The sequence below is a fragment of the Stegodyphus dumicola genome, chromosome 9 (genome assembly GCF_044657685.1).
Source record: "Stegodyphus dumicola isolate Sdum_Otavi_A_Nest chromosome 9, ASM4465768v1".
Classification (NCBI taxonomy): domain Eukaryota; kingdom Metazoa; phylum Arthropoda; class Arachnida; order Araneae; family Eresidae; genus Stegodyphus; species Stegodyphus dumicola.
Genome location: NC_140776.1, coordinates 6404727 through 6423196, shown reverse-complemented (window position 1 = coordinate 6423196; position 18470 = coordinate 6404727).

Sequence of the window (18470 nt, the reverse complement as noted above, 5' to 3'; positions counted from 1 at the left end):
ACTTCTGAATTAGTATTTATTCGGCGTGTTATTGTGTCTTAATTAGATAAAAGATATTGTAATAAATATAAAAAATGCTTTTATAAAGCATTTCAAATTACATTATCTGAAACATTTTATCTGAAAATCCGAGTAATAACACACACAAAAAAAGGGGAAAATGAAGTTCAGGTGCAAATAAAGTGTTGGCATTTAGCTATGAATAAAGGTCTAAAATTTTTCTGTAAATAAATTTTCTCATAAGTAAATAGGAATAGAGTAATGACATGGATCCCTTAATATATTATCTTTCATAATTGGATGGCAGCTTCAGTCACATTAATATTTAACAACTAAGGGATATAAGCTTTCAAATTTTTAAAGCAATATTAGACAGAGGTGTCATCAAAAGTTAGAGAAATGTAAGTAAAATTCAGAATAGTGGTGAAATATAATGCAGATTACAAATCTATTTCCTCTAGATTGCTTTCTTCTCGATAGAATTCTGCAATATTCGCATTCTACATCATAAACTGCACAGCAAGTTGCGTACATATTTAATCCATAGTTAATGTTATAAAAAGTTTCTTCTTATTATTATTTTGTGTGTGTGTTGCTTCCTGTTATTATTATTATTATTATTATTATTATTATTATTATTATTATTATTATTGTTATTATTATTATTATTTGTGTGTGTGTGTAGGAAAAGAAAATTCTCACAATTTTTCCTGCAAATATAAGTATTTTTAAATAATAATAGTAGTGACAGCTATTTGTTATAATAGCACTTCATTCACTTATCCCATCTGTTGCGAATTGTGCCAGATTATATGCTCTTCCCAAAATTCATAAAAGTGGTATTCCTTTCCGCCCTATTGTATCAAATTTAGGTACTGCCTCGTATCCATTAGCTAAATATTTAGTTTCTAGATTTTCAACTCTATTAGACAATAACATTTACACCATAAAAAATTCAATAGAGTTTGTAAAAAAAGTTAAAAACATTTCTCCTAGTAATTTACTCATGGTTTCTTTTGATGTAAAATCATTATTCACCAATGTCCCAGTGGAGGGTGCATTAAGATGTCTAGAAACCAGACTTCGCGAATTTCATTTCTCTTGCATCGAAATTGATGAGCTAATTTCTCTCACTCAACTCTGTTTGAAACAAACACATTTTGTTTTCCAAAATAAATATTACAAGCAAACTGAGGGATTAGCCATGGGAAGTCCCCTCAGTCCCATCCTGGCTGATATCTACATGCATTATTATGAATCAAAATTGTTTGAAACTTTAAACTTCCCGGCATGGTTCCGCTACGTAGACGATACTTTTACTCTGTTTGAAGGTAATAAAGATGATTTAAATAAAGTTCTTTCAACAATGAATTCTATTGATCCTGCTATTCAGTTCACTTTTGAACTTGAGACTTGCAATTCTCTTCCGTTTCTCGACATTCTGGTCACACGTAACACATCCAACTTCAGTACTACGGTTTACCGTAAACCTTCATCGGTTTGCCTTCCACCACACTTTAAATCATGTCATCCGACTAAACAAAAGTTAGCTTCATTTTATTCCTATGTTTTCCGTGCTCTTCAAGTTTGCTACTCCAAACTAGCCCTTGATGAAGAACTAAATTATTTAAAAGCAATAGCTATTGACAGGGGCTTTCCACCCAACGTTATTAATCAACCAGTTAAAAAATTCTCATCTCAACACACTAAAAGGCACACTCTTGTTTTAGGAGATTATAAAAATTCTGTTGTCATTCCCTTCTCTCCATCAATTAGCTATAAAGTTGCACATATTTTGCAGAAATTTAACTTTCGGGTTATTTATTCTCCCATCAATAAAATTCCGAGTTCCATACTCAAGGACCCCATTCCGGATATGAATTCCTGGGGTATTTATAGGATTCCTTGCCAGTGTGGTTTAATTTACATTGGCCAAACTAAGAGAGCCTTAAAATTTCGCGTCAAGGAACGTGAGGCATATGTTAGAAAAAAGGAAACACAGAAGTCTTCTGTTGCTCAACATTGTTGGTCCGAAAACCACACTTTCAGTTTTTCTGCTGCCAAAATTATTCAAAAAACATCTTCCATTGGAGAACTGGATTTTCTAGAGGCATTTCACATTCATAAAAATCTTTCTGTTCTAGTTAACGATCCTAATTCCAATCCAAATTTGCCTTCGGCGTTTAAAGAAATTATGTTTTAGTTCTGGTTTCACCAACAGATGGCGCCACTTGCTTATTCTTGTCCAGGCTTTCTTATCTTATCTAATCATTATTTCCTATCTGGTTCATTTGCGATTTTGCAGCTGAAGATGGTGGTTCGGTAAAACCATCGAAACTAGTCCTGTGAAAATTCGGTAAATATAACGCTGATTTTTGTTGTTTGACTTCTGAATTAGCACTTCATGTTTCGAATTTCAAGTAAGTTCATTCTGAAACATATTTAAAGTAATTTAAAAGTGAGATTCTTTGTCCTAGAATAAAGAAAATTTTATTATAGAAAAGCACTCGAGGATTACCTCGCCTAAGAGAGAGAATAAATTTGGGAAGGATTTTCTAAAGAAAAGTGGTTCCTTTTCACATAAACAATGAAACAAATTCAGAAAACAATGAAAATCTCCTTCTAGGCATTCCAGGATTCCGTGGTCTTACCTGCTCGAACGATCCTTCACAGTGTCGGATAAAAATCGAACGAAAATGTTTTAGTTCCCCGTAAACATATTTAATATTTTAAGTTATGCTGTTAGAAAAGTTTAGCTTAACTCCTGTAAATTTCTTTAATGTCAGTATTAAAGAGTGAGAGAGAAACGAAATTCTTTCACTATATATAACTGTGAACCATTAAATATGTCATATGCTTTCAAAATTTTAGTTTTCTATTTATTTATAATAATTCCAAAATATTTAAATATATTACAGAATATTAATACTATATAACAGGCATGTCCAAGTCACGGCTTGAAACCCTCGTGTGACTCATCGGTCCCTCAAGTGCGGCTCATATTGTAGCAAACACTAGTTTTACTTTTTAAGTGAAATTATAATTTGAAACATAAATCGTGCTTCTTAATAATCAATAATTTTATTTTTTAAATTGCATCATGGACTTAAAAATTTTAAACAGATTTGATCCAGTGATTCTGCGCTTATCTATGCCCCCCTTGCCCCCCTCTAGCTACGCCCCTGTCTTCTCGGAAATTCCCTTATGCTCAATTAATTGCGATTTGATGACAATGAGTTTGATGTATAAATGTGGAATGGATAGTTATTATTTATCACATTATTAAAGAAATATAAAACTAGGTAAAATCGCTAAGAGAGGTATTAAAAGCTTTGCCAAAATATAATTTACCAGAAAATTTTAATTTGATAACGAATGCATCTTAAAACGTGTTTGGAGTCAAAAGTTTGAAACTTGATGGCTAAATGTAAATATAAAATTATCTATGTTAAAATATTTGTAATTAGACACATAGGTCAGCTAAGTTTTTATTAAACAGGGTAAGGCATGGAAGGACTGTCTGCCTAAAGGGAGAGATGCCATCGGAGAGGAATTTCGAAGGAAAACTGAATTTTGAGTGGGTATTAAAAAATGCATGTAATTTTCATTCAAATTACATTTATGCATATTTCTCATGTAAAAAATCTGGTGCATGCTAAATTATTGTAAATTACTTTACTCGAAAAATATAGTCAATGCACAGAAATTAAAGAACTGCTCACGCCGAAAATAAAAATTATTAAATACATATGGGTATTTATGCATATCCATGCAAAAACCATGTATTTTCCTTTAACAAAATACTTAAATGCTTATTAAATAGTTTATAAATGATTTTGGAAATGAAGGATTTATTCATTCATAAACCCATGTGAAAGTTGCTATGAAGAAATCTAGTTATTAAATATATTTAAATTTATAATAATTGTAAATATTATCTAAATATACAATAACCTTAACATGTAATTGTAAACATAAAGGGAAATTCTGTTGACAGGTTTATGAAACTATTTAAGCAAGAATTGTTCGTACTGGAAAGCAGTCTGTTAAAAGGTGTAAAGCAAATTCTATGAGATGCGTGGTTAAAAAAATAAACAAGAAGAATTTTTAGAATATGTATTGTTCAAATTGAAGATAAAAAGAAATAAGTTAAGTGTTAAAAGAATTATTATTATTTCCTTACATTTTATAATGGCTCGTATATAAATTTAAAAATAATATTAAAAAAATGGGTTTTTTTATTCCCCTTCAGAAATATTCATAGAAAGTTAATCAGCAGCAATATTTAAAGTATTTCACTATTAAAGTAAAAAATGCTCTAATTTGAAATAAACCCGATATTCGTTAAGTGGTGTTTGACACGAAGGTCTTTACGGCTACATGTTTATCATTCCCCTAAGGACCCATAAAATTTCCTCAAAGGAAAAATTCTGTTCACTTATAATAAAAGTGCAGTCTTCTGGTAGTGAAGTTGATCAGTCGTGGCGCCATCTATCAGCCACATATGAAGTCTTCGTTGGTTAAGTAATAATAGCAACTATGACTTTGGCTTATCTTTTCGCAGTGGCATATCTTTTACACATTATCGTATATTTGACGCTATCGTACAGTAAAAATAGAAAATAATATATACTAGTCCCAGAAATTTTTGTGCTTTCGTCTGAGGCGACCTCTTTGTGGAAAGGGTTGGAAATCAAAATTCTATACAATAAATATCATAAATATTTTACTTTTGCTCCAACGAACAAACTGGAAACACAACTCACTTATATCTTTAGAACACAATTACAATAAAAATAATCGCGTGTTACCACATCTCTGAGACACAATCACAGAAAACTTCATTCAATTAAAAAATAGAAATAAATTATTTTTAGCTTTTTATGAATAGCAAGAGCGCGCTTATTTGGCGAGCAATGGATGGCGTAACAACTTTACTGAATACTTATAAAAATAATGTTATAATTAGTCAATGAAATACACAGTTTTTCACAATTACTACTTAATTTTTTAAAAAAATCAAAAATCCTATATTATTAATCTCACAATTGATGTATAAGATAATACCTGGCTAAAGAAACTCATATTTAAGAATTAGTTACAACAGAGAAAATCTTCTTGATAATGTGACATATCTGCCTTCATTTTATTATTTCTTAAGTAACAAAACTCCATTCTTTATCGATACGCAATTATCCATTTATTTTGATAAATGCTAATTTTTGTCATCGCTACAAGTTAATTTGGTGTGAAGGCTCAGAAAAGAACTAATTTTAAGATAAGAGTTTAAAGACAAAGAGTTAGTTTGTCTTTAAACTCTTTATTTTAAAATTACATTACTGTTACAATTTACAATTTTTTATCCAAGAGAAGAATAAGTATTCTTGACTCTTGCTACTTGGTACGGTAAGGAAAGTAAAAAATAGCTTTTAATTTTGCTGATGCAGCATTTCCCCAAATATTCATAAAATAAATATCCGTATAATTTTCAAGTTGCGCCATCTGCTGGTCAATTATTACATCCGCCTGAATATTAGTTGCATTTAGATTTCTCTGTGACTGAATTAGTTCTTGTTGCAACAATATAAATAATTTAGTCTCCAGAAAGTTTGCAACAAACAATATAACTTGAGAATTCAATGAAAAATTAAAAATCACAAGCATTGAATATTTTTGCCAATGAAATAGTTGGAATGAACTGAAAATATCAAGGAAATATTATATCAAGGACCTCCTTGCATTATAATCCTTAGGACAAACCTGTAACCGCGTAATTTACCGCGAAAGTTTGTTTACAAAATCGGAACATAATAAATTTAAATAATTTGTTTTTCTCTTAAGCATAATTTTAATCTCATGTACAGGTAAGTGGATGATAATTTTCTTTAATTAAAAATAACGTATATCATGTATTTGCAGGTGAAGCTTTAAAAAAGCATTAAGTAGCGGTTAACGTGTTGTTTCCTTGGTTCTTTCCCGCCTTTCGCAGTTTTATAAAAATACATATTATTACTGATATGTATTGCTAGTATTTATCAAGTTTGTTTATTATTACTGATATGTATTGCTAGTATTTATCAAGTTTGTTTATTATTACTGATATGTATTGATAGTATTTATCAAGTTTACTTATTATTATTGGTATTTATCAAGTTGATAATATGTATTTTTCTCGTGATTTTTGGTAGTGATAGTAGACGATTTGACATCGTTTGTGAACATGTTGTTTCGTTTACTTGTTTTTATAATTCTCATAAACTGTTATTACATTCTGTTACATTTTACCGTTATTACATTATAAAGTTAAGGGCATAAATACTTTTCAGAAAAGTATCTTCAAAAGTGATTTTGCCTTCCTTTATTCTAATCATAATTTTCATCTGAGTAAATGCAAACCACTTTCATGTAAAAAGCTCTTGAAGTAGACTGACAGCCAGTATGTGCTTTAATCCATACATTAAAAGAAAAATTGTACCTTCTAATTACAATTTAAAATATTTTATTATTTCAAGGTTACTTTGTGGAATTCATTGCCAAGGAAAGTTAAATAAGAAAGGTTTAACAGTTTTATACAAAATATTTAAAATAAAAAAAATTATAACTTAAATTTTATATGAATTATAAATTTTTGCTGTTTCAGTGGCCTAGGAGTTAATGTAAATTTATGCATTACTGAAGCCTAAGCAGGATAAGTGTGAGGCAAGTGAGACTTGCCTGCCTCATGTGAATGGCAAGGAGGGAGCCAAATTAGCTGCTGTGCCCACTGCTTGTCCCCAAATTAGCTGCAAAAGTTAAATTATGATTTTTGACTTGAATTTTGAAACATATTGAGAAGCATGACTTTAAAATATTGCATTTAAAGTACAAAGAAAGGAACTACATTCTCGAGCACATTCGCACCGTCATGCTTTTCTCAAATGGTACAATTTCTAGAAAAGTATTCGAATAATCACTACACAGATTTCCCAGCTTCAAGGATGTCACCTTGAATTCAGCTACAAAAGGTTTCACCCATTTCCAAAAAAGGGGTTTGAAGATAAGGGACAAAGAATATGCCCCCGAGTATGAGATACCCGGCGTGCATGCTCGCGGGTTAAAAATTGTTAGTTGTTATTGTTGGAAGTAGCAAAACCAACTTCGAGGCACACATGTTTGGGTTGAGGGCCGTGCATTCAAATCTTTGGTGGCTGTAAGTGGCATAACTTTTTCCCAATGTAAAAAAACAAACGTACTTACATGCATGCTCAAAATTATTAGAGACAAGGCCCAGTTAATCAGAAATTGAATATGTTTGAGTTTTGCATTTTTAACTATACAAAATCTCATAAATGTGGTCATGTTATCAATTAGCACAAAACATTCCTGATAACATGTTGAATGTTTCAGAAATGGCCCCTAATAATGCATATGAATAATAGCAAGTATTTTACTAGATGTCATCAGGATGCATCAGACCTTGCTGTTTGCACCTTAACATGCTTTTTAGGAGGCATTCAAAGCAGGTTGTTATGTGATTCTTATAAAATATAGAGGGTGCATTTTTAAACTATTTATTTCTAATCATAGAATACAGTACAAAGTCCATAATCCGGAATGATCTATAATCTGAACCTCAAAGCCACAAACTTTACGCATGCGCGTAAAGAATGCGCATACATTTTATTTTTGTAAAATTTGATACCCTTTAGATCATAACTGCTCTTTATTTCATAAATTACGATTTCATATTTTTAATTGTATAATTTCTGCATGCCATCTTACCAGATTTAAATTGATGATCTATAATCTGGAATCACCGAAGTCCTGACGAATCCGGATTACAGATTTCGTACTGTATTATACATTACAGAAAATTGAAATACCAGCATGGTTTTTTTTTTTTTTTTTTTTTACATATATCGAAAAGTGTTGCCAGTCGCAAATTATTAAATGTTGAATGTTGCCATTTGGAAATTATTAAATGTTTAATGTTACATCTTTTTTCTTAAAGAGTTCAAAAAAAAATTTTAAGTCTAAAATCAGTACAAATACCTGGCCGGCTTTCTAATCCCTCTCCCATTTTTAGTTCTTTGCTCACCATTCCTGGTTTCTGAGTTAGCAGAATTTAGTGGTTAATATTCTAAACTTCCTTTCAGAATATCTGGGATCATATCCTTTTACATCTGTTTTCTGGGCATTAACTCATTGTTCCTCTAATATTCTCTTCAGCAGCTGAACTGTTTTCTTTAGTGTCTCTAATGTCTTTTCTATTTCTTCTAAACACTGTTCTCCCTGATTTCAGTATATACTTCTTCTGCAACTGCTGGTTTCCAGCGATTATCCTGATATACCCTAACACCATCTCCTTTGGTCAGTAAAGGTAATATAATTGTAGGAAAATCATAATATGACTTCTGCATAGTTACTTCTTGTTTTTTGTTTTTTTAACGTTTTTTACAAATGAGGTTTCAATAATTCTTCGGATGGAGGAAGAATTGTTCTTGTTCTTGTGCTCATAAGTCATTGAGCTTGTTATCCTAACATCTCATTATTTGGAGTGTTCCTATGAGCTAACAATGCTAAACATGATCTGCTTGAGCTTTCTTTAACAATTTCCTTGCTGTTAGTACTGAATGCTCTTCTATTGCGAGTATCCGGTAATTTGGTGATTTAAAAAAAGTTGTATACTAATATACAATTAATGAGTATGCATCTTTGCTAATCTCAAATAAATCTGTTCCAACTTTATACCAAGGTAAATTAGGAACTTCGTGTGGTATCATAGGTCTCTTACATTTTTGCTCTGCTATTCATTACATATAGGGTATTTTGAAATTTTATCTTCTATTTGCTTGTTCATAAGTAACTAAGACAGAACATCTCTAAAGCTTTCCTTACATTTTCTATCCCAAAATGACTCTCATGAATTAAATTAAGGGTCTCCTTTTCCGTAGATAAAGGGATGATTAGCCTTCCTACTTTACAAAATAAGGTCATTTTCCGATCTGAACTAAGCTTTGTAGTCCCGAAATACTTGACTTGAGGTTCCAGCTGATGTTTCCTTTCTGGCCAACCTATCGGAATATATTTCTTTAAGAACTGTAGTGTAGCATCACATTCATTTTCTTTCTTAATTTACGATTAAGTGTGTGGAACTTTGAGAACTGGTAAGAGAATAATCGCTTTAGCTCAGAAAACGTAAACTCAAGAAGGGTTAATTACCCTTTATTGCTCAAAATAAGTTTTACAGATGGCCCTTTCTCAGAATGTACAGAAACACCTGCACTTGGGCTTGAACTCAAGAATACTAAGAAATAAAACTTAACTAATGCTTAACTAAAAAGATACCGCTGAAGCTATTAAAATTCTACAGGAATTGGCCCCTAAATGTGAACAAAATGGCGAAGCTATCAAGGGCCTGAAATACGGCCTAGCATAGTAATACCTTTAGAGAGAGTGTAGCGAAAAGTTGAACATGCACTAGTTAGAATCTCTAGCTATCTAAACTTAGTCAGTGGAATTTTGACTTAAGTACTGCTCTTCCTTCATTTGCATTTAACGCGCTCCTGAAAACACACTCTGGCCAGAAATTTGTAAGCTAAAATTAGAAGGGATAGGAAAGTAATTTAAACTAAAGATAACTTCAAAAGTTAAGATAAACCTTACAAGTTCATAAATTTTTCTTCAGATGCTGGAATCAAAATACAAATTTCTGTATCTTCATCATTATCTTCTTCTGTTTTATTCAAATATGCTCTACTTAAAGTATCTGCTATTAATAAATATTTCAACTTCTTGTATCGTACATCTAGATCTTATTTTGAAAATTTAACTGCATTTTTTGCAATTACTGCAGTGCTTTAAAAATAGATTTCTTAGATATGCTTTCTAATAGTCGATGATCAGTTTCAACTGTAATAAATTTGGGTACTCTTCTATATTTTGAGGGCGGTAAAAAAATTGCAGTGAAAATGTTTGCGCAAAAGTGCCAAATCTAGCGTACATGCTGGTTTCAGATTGCGTTAGTTTATATAGTTCTATATTTCTTAAGACGGCATTGAAATACTAGTTTAAATTTTAAATCTTTTTTTGATATCCTATGGATTTAACAATTTGGGAATTGCCTATGATGAAAAGTCGGCAATAGAATTTTGAGTAAAGTGCAGAATCGCTCACTGCTTGACGCATTTTTAAGAATTGCACATACTACTCGGTATCCATGTGCACATCGACCTATTTTCACTTAAAAATAATCCCAGAATTGCACAAAAATGGCACTGCGCACCCATTGACTTTATCTATCTACACATCGACCTATTTTCATTTAAAAAGTAAAGTAAAGAAATCCAATTGTTTTTACCCTTGAAAAAAGTGGTAAACAAATAAGTGAGCGATTCTGCACTTCTGAACATTTTCAAAGAAAAGGCATCATTCATTATAGAAAATTACGTTTGAACAACCAACGAGATGAAATTATGCTTTAGCCATAAGTCGGTAGCGAAATAGCGATGCAGGCATCCATTCAGTTATGTTTAGCAATTTTTATATAAATTATAATAATGATCTGAAGTAGTTATGGTTGATCTTTACATTATGGTAACTTGGCGTTTTTTTGGCGAAAATTTGGCGACCAACTCTCCTACAGCAACCCTCTATTTTTTTTTTCCCGCCGCCATTTTGTCTTCACGAAGTAAAGACATGTTTCTTTTCTTTTTATCTACTGAACACTTCTTCCAACAATCTACTTGCCGAATTACACTTATGCTAGAAATTTTATCTAACAAAACTGCTTAATCATGACAAATATTCACTGCAAAATTGGGAAAAAGTGCACAATACCATACTCCTTACGCGTTTTTCAAAATAACACATACTCATAAACCATGTACACGCCGACTTATTTTTACTTAAAAAAACATCCCAGAATTGCACAAAAATGGCATTGCGCACACTCTTCACTATATCCATGTACACTGCTTTTTTCTCATAAATTAGAAAAATTTCACGAAAATACATGACAATTTTCTCAGTCTTTAAACCCGGAAAAAGAACATATATGAAATTACCTGATCGCGAAAAAGTATTTACCCTTTCCAAATATGAACATTTCCACATATAAAATAAATAAAATATCCAAAAACTTTTACCTCTAAATCATCTATTACATTATACACGTCACCAACGAATTCATACTGCAAGCATTACAAATACTTAGTATCAAATATTTAAATTATTTCCATGCACGTTTACTTCAACTTAAACGTATACCAAATTCCTACAAACATAAAATTCACAAAATAACTATCATTTAATTAAAATATAATTAGATTCAAAAACACTACTTAAAATATAAATGAGCACATACATTAAATTAATAAAAATTACCTTACAATCCTAATTACTTTAAACTAAATCATTGCTAATAACAATTTTCCCAATAATACCAAATTCCTTTGCTTCCACCATACATTTAGAACAATGCATAAAAATAATATCCTCAAATAATTAAAAATACTAACTTACCTAATCTTCTTCAGAATCTTGATTACGTGTCCGATAAACTTTTCTTTAGTTACGGCCATGGGATCCAAAAATTCACGAACACTGTTTCACACAACACAGAATAAACCAAATACAAAATTTCCAGATTTTTTCCCGATTTCCCCCCTTTTCTGATTAAAGAACCGTAATTCGTCCATTAATATCACATGACATATCCCATGATCTCTCATTTCCCTCACACAAAATAATGCGTAATCGGAACTGAGTACTGCTCACATTATTACCAAAGTCCCAGGTAGTAACCTTTATTGCCTCCAAAATGTCGCCAAACTACCAGTTACCATATTGTAAAGATCAACCGTAGTTATTTACTCTTATGCTTCCATTCAGTCATGTTTAGCTGTTTTCATATAAATTATAATAATAAAAAATTATTATATGAAATTAACCTTTCATCTAAATTAAAACATCAATCTTAGATAGTTATTTACTATTATACTTCCTTTCTTGCCGCAATTATTTTTGGCAGCATTGGCATCAACAATAGTTTGGCGATTTTTCACGGCCCTCGAAACCGAATAGTACCTACATTTGCCATATATATAATATTGTGGCAGGCAGGCTCAGGAGTGACGAAGCTTGGCTTCAGAATCCGGACATTGTTGTGGCTGAGTGACATACAGCAGAAAGACGACACAGAACAGTTTAATTTTAATTGGACACCTTTATTCAAATCAAATTTCATTTTTCTTTTAGATGAAATTCAAATTAAAATAAGGTTAAATTTAGGATTTTGATGTCATAACTATTCTAACAAAGGGAAGAGTAATACACAAAGCTGTGCAGAGTCTTATACCAGCAATACTAGGAAGCAGTCTGACGCAAAAAGTGCAAACTCTGTATTTCTACTAGTAGTTACGTAACATACCAGAATGTTCTCGAAAGTACTGGTCTAGCGGGAAGATCCTGAAATTGCGAAAAGTTAATTAGAGGTTGCCTGTTCGCGTAGAGCAAAGCCATCGTATTTTTTATATTTTACATATATATTGATGAACTTTGAAACATCCAAAAGTACTAGTTCTTTAAGTATTTCAAAAGCTTTCTGTTGTTTCTCACAGCGGTGCCAGAGAACATTTTTCTAAAGCTTCTGTCTTAATGGTGCACTAATAGTAATTAGAAATAAATTTAACTTAGTAATTGATAATGCCTAAAAATCTTTGTAAAGAAGATACATCTGCAGATTCTGGCATTTTATCAATCGCATCCACTTTAGAAAAATCTGGTTTCAACCCATTTCCACTTAACTCATGCCCTATATAATTATTCTTTGATTAATTTTTATTTTAAACTTCCCCTTATTGAAGTTCAGATTATTTTCTCGTACTCTGTGGAGTACTTTTAAGTCGTAGGTCATATTCCTGTTCATTATTTCCCCATATAGAAATATCATGTATAATGCATTAAATACCTTCTAGATCTTCTTCTATTATTAGGTTTAATTTTGTTTGGTGAATTTCTGAAGCTGAACATATGCCAAATAGTAATCATTTAAATTTGTATCTGCCACAGCGTGGATTGAATGTACACAAATTTTTACTTTCTTCGTCAAGCTGGATTTGCCAAAAAACACTATTAGCATCTAAAAGAGAAAGTACCTTTGTGTTTGGCATTGTAGTGACAACTTCATCTATGAATATCATAAGGTAATGTTCTTCTTTTATTGCATTATTTAAATCTGTATGGTCTAAACACATGCGTCTTTTTGTTAGGTTTGACAACAGTGACCGTTGAATTTACCCATTGAGTTGGTTCTCTTTACTTTCTCAATAACATTTAAATTTTCGATTCTTTGTAATTCTGTTTTCAGTTTATCTCATATAGCTATGGCTGTCTTTCTTGGAGGATGAATTACTGGTGTTGCATCGTGTTTTAACTGTATTTTATAGACTCCATTCAAACAGCCTCAGCCTTCAAATACATTTTTGTATTCCTCCGGTAAGTCTTCAGTATATACATAAATTACGTTTTGAATCAAACCTAGTTGCAGACATGATTTTAATCCTAATATAGAAGGTACTTCTTTGTCAGTAACTTAGTATTCTACAACATGTAATTATTTTTCCATTAGTGGGATATATTCCGTATCCAATTATTTTTTCTATTACATTAATGTCAACAGTCCATTTCTCTTTGTTATCTACACTAATGTTAAATGTACCTACATAAAATTCTAACTCTTCCTAACTACATAAAATTCTCATGATTTATTAATTTAATTTGTTTCTCTTTTTTGTTTTCCTTGACTGCTTCATTTTTTATTATATAACTTTTACACTTATTTGCCTTTTTAGGCTTATGACAAATTTTTCCATATGCTGGACACTTTTGATACTCATGAGGTGTTCCACATTTTGAACAAAATTTTATCTCTTGTTTCTCATTAGTAACCCCTAGTGAATGCATTCTTGTTATGTTTACTTAGTTTCTTTTTCGCTGAGTTTACAACTGTTTCCTCATAGTTTACGATTTTGGTTTGATGTGTACTTTTTTTGCAGATCTGCATATATCCAGAGCTTTTTCTAGTGTTAAATTTTTGTATAATATTCTTGCTCTCACTAGATTATCTTTAATACCACAAGCAATTTTATCCTTTATTAGATTGTCCGTTATCTGTGCAAACTCACTTGTTCTAGCTTTATTTCCAAGGTCAGTTACATACCCATCTATGGTTTCTGACACAGTTTGATTTATAGTAAAGAATAAATGTCCTTCATATTTAATTTTTTCTTAGGTATACGGAAATTCTGCAAATTGTTTCTTAATTTCATATAATTTAATTTCTTCACCTTCTGTAGGAAATGTATTATATACTTCTAGATTGTGAATTCCTATTACATGAAAAAAAAAAAATATTAACTCTTACCTTCTCTTCATTGCTATGTAATCCACTAGCTACTTCACATATTTCGAATGATTGCAGCCATCTTTGGCAGTTTGAAGCACGATTTCCATCAAATTTCTTTGGCTCTGGAGGTTTTAAACTTTCCATTTTGAAAGGAAAACCCTCCTAACACCATATAAAATAAAGAGGGTGCACTTTTATTAAACTATTTATCTATAATCATAGGATATTATATATTATAGAGAACTGCAACACCAGCATAGTTCTATTTTTTACATGTACTGAAAAGTGTCGCCAATCACAAATTGTAAAATATTAAATGATGCCATTTGCAAATTATTAAATATTAAATGTTGCATTGCTCACTTATCATTTAATGTCTGAAAGTTAATATAATTGTTTAATTTTACTGACAATCCTATTCACAGAAAATTGGATTGTATACAAGCTAGTTTCCCTTAGAAAGTGCTCCACAAGCACATCACTCCTCTTAGGCACCCAGACCTAGTAGTTTACTTTGTCATAAAATTTCATGGTCACACTTTTCTTTGTACTTTTGGCTTTATTTTTTCCCTTCTTTTGTGTTGTAAGGGTTTATTATTTAGAAGTGTATTTTTTCCAACTACCATTTTTCTTCTAAACACATAATTATATATTTAGAAGTTATGTGTATTAGCTCATCGAAAAATTACTTGCCAGTCATTTTGCAAATGCTCTCCAAAAGCTCCACAAAGTTCATGGACTTTTGAGTGAGGTATGTGAATAATCGGAAAGTATCCAATTTTCCAATTTGCATTCTCTATCAAACTATCAGAAATAGCCTCTTCAATGACTTTATAAAATTCACCATAAGTGGTATTATACTGTAAAAACAATCTAAACTAAATGCGATTTTTCCAGTAAAGAAATGCCATGTATCCTATTTTTAAGTGAACTGTAACAGCAACTAACAGATTGAAAGTCATATATAATATTGATTATACTGAATAAGGTACAAATAATGATACGTCTCAATAAAAGTTAGTTAATAATATTACAGTTTTTACTTTGAGTTGTTTCCATTATTCTAATTACCTTACAATGCATGAACAGCAAGAAAGGAAGACGAAATCATGCTTCTGTTATTGAATATAATATATGAGTAATTGGGAAAAGAAAATAACATTTGATCTCAATTATTCTAATTCCCACTTTGTTAGTGTTATTAATATTGTTAGTATTAAAAATAGAGAAGTAACAGATTTTGGCACTTTTCTGTTTTGCCGGTGCAGGCAATAAAGTTGCCAATAATGGTACAACTGATGCCAAACGAATATCCTCGCTGGTAATGTTTAATTCTTGGTACTAACATTTGTTAACATTTTTTGTGTGTATACCGTATGTTGTCGCCAATAAAGTCTGTTTGGCGAGACTTGCACCGGCGAAACGGAAAAGTACCGAGATTTGTTTTCGGCAAACTAGAATACTACAAATTTGTTAGGATTATATCTAGAATAGAATTTACTAAAAGTGGTCACACTGGCTAAAATACAGAGGGTGCTCACACAATTTTGTAATGATTTTGCAAAGATTTATACATAAACAAACCTTAGAATTTTATTTTGTAATATGTTTAGTCTGGTAGCCTTTTTGTTCAACTATCATATTATATCTTGATTTCGAAGATAAAAGTCATTTTTTTTTAAATGTTAAGGTTGATTTTATTCCACTCCTCCTTCATAATCTTCCAGAGTCCATCCAATGTGGCGAGGTGCCGCTTATAAAGAGCTTGTTTTAAAAGTTCAAATATACAGTAATCCATAGGAGATACACCAGTGGACTTGGGTGGGATGCATTTAAAGGAAAAAGCTTCAATACCAGTTTCATTTCTCATTTGTTCAAAAAATAGAGCAGTTGATATAGAGGTATGGCTTCTTGCCTTATGCTCATGGAAGTTAACACAATGAAGATTGTTTAGGTAAAGAGATGGATTTTTTTTTTTTTAAATAGGAGAAAAATAGGTGTTAAAACATACTTAATACTAATCCGAACTAATTTTGACATTTTTTTTTACTTTCCTTGTTTTTCAGTTTTCCATTGTAAGAGAATCCAGTCATAACCATAAAACATTTAGAAAAACTTTCCTTGTTTTTCTAAACCAACAGGTTAGTCCTTTTCTCCTCTTTTTCGGTAGTAAAAAGACCTTTTTCTATTCCAAGTAAGTATATCCAAGCCTCATCATTTCTAACTAATCATTTCCATTTTACACCTCCTGCTGAATAATTTTCATACAGCAATCTGCGCGTAGTCTTACGCTGAGAATCATGTTTAGGTGTTATGCCATGAACATCATGTTTTTTTTTTTTTTTTTTTTTTTTTTTTTGTTTTGTTTTGATTAGCTTAAAATCAGATTTTATAATTTTGTTCACAGTTCCTACAGAGATATTTAAAGATTTTCCAGTAGCTCTTTGAAGGGCTATATTTTCGTTTAAAACATGAGATGCGACTTTAGATTTAATAAAAGCTGTACGTACTTTTGTTGGGTATGCATTTTTTTCATTTTTTCCAATCAGGTGTAAATTTTGACGTTTCTTTCCTTTCGTATTAATTATTTCATTTTTTTTAATAATTGAATTAGCATATTTCTCTTCGGACAACACAAAAATATAACCTTCAACCCATTATTTATTTTTCAGTGATGTTTTAAAGAAAAGAATATTTTTAATGCAGCAGATGATAATTAAGCCTTATTTCTATTATTGCCAGTCACATTTGTATTTTAAAATTAATATTTAAATTCATGAAAAATTCAAAATTGTTGCAAAAAATAATGAATAATTAATTATTCATTATTTTTTGCAACAATTTTGATTTTCTCCATGAATTCCCTCTGTAATGGATTTTCTCCATTCATCCCCTCTGTAATGATTACTACAGTCAAAAGTCGTTAATCCGGACTCGTCGGGACTTCGGCGATTCTGGATTATCGATTTTTCCAGATTATAGATCATCAGTTTAAATCTGGTAGGATGGCATGCAGAAATTACAAAATTAAAAATATGAAACCGTAATTTATGAAATAAAGAACAATTATGATCTAAAGGGTATCAAAATTCACAAAAAGAAAAAGCTTAATATTTATTTCTTTACTTTATTAAACATTTCTTTCAATGTAAGTTGCTTCGTTTCATGTGATAATACTTTCTCTTTAATTCTATTAAACAGACATAATTTATTGTTTAGTTACAAAGTTCCGTTGTTCAAGTCCTATAATTGCTGTGTCGAGAATACCGACTAATTTGTCAATCGAATTTTTTTCGTTTTCAATAACCTCTGTGTCACTTTCTTCACTATCGTAAGCGAATTATAATGACGAGGAACTTGATTTAAATCATATCAAAGACTGAGTATATCGAGATGAAATACTACACTTAGTAAGGAATTATAAGCCAAATAAAATAAAAACATCTGCTCTGAAGATAAGGATAGTGCTGACAGATCAACTTCCAATTCATTGCGCACCACGTCGTTTCCCTCCCCCCCCCTCCACAGAGCAGCGTGAAATTGATAAGCATATTTCGAAATGATTAGATAATCAAAGGATATGCCTTTATCCATCTTTTGCAGCAATTCCACTTTCTGTTTAATGGACTTCGAAACATACTTTCGCTTTGTAGATCCTCTACATATTAGTAAATATATATCGGAAATTCTATTTGATATAATCGAAAGTTCAAGCTTACTTTTATAAAATTGCTCTAAAAGTCTGCAAAAAATAATAAGCCGGATCCAACCCGAAGATTAAGGAACAATGCAATCGGCAACATTAACTGAATTAGATAATTTTAGCTTAGTTTATACCGTCCGTTACACATTAAACACGCATTCGTAAACGTATTATGCGCATGCGCACACGCATATTCACAGCCGTAAAGGTCTTACGCACACGCGTAAACCCCTATGCTCAGAAAGTTTGTAGCTTTGAGGTCCGGATTATAGATCATTCCAGATTATGGGTGTCCAAATTAAGAACTTTTGACTGTATTAAAAAAGGTACATTAGATTTAAAATGAATGAATTTAACAGTTATCAATATTCAAACACTTAA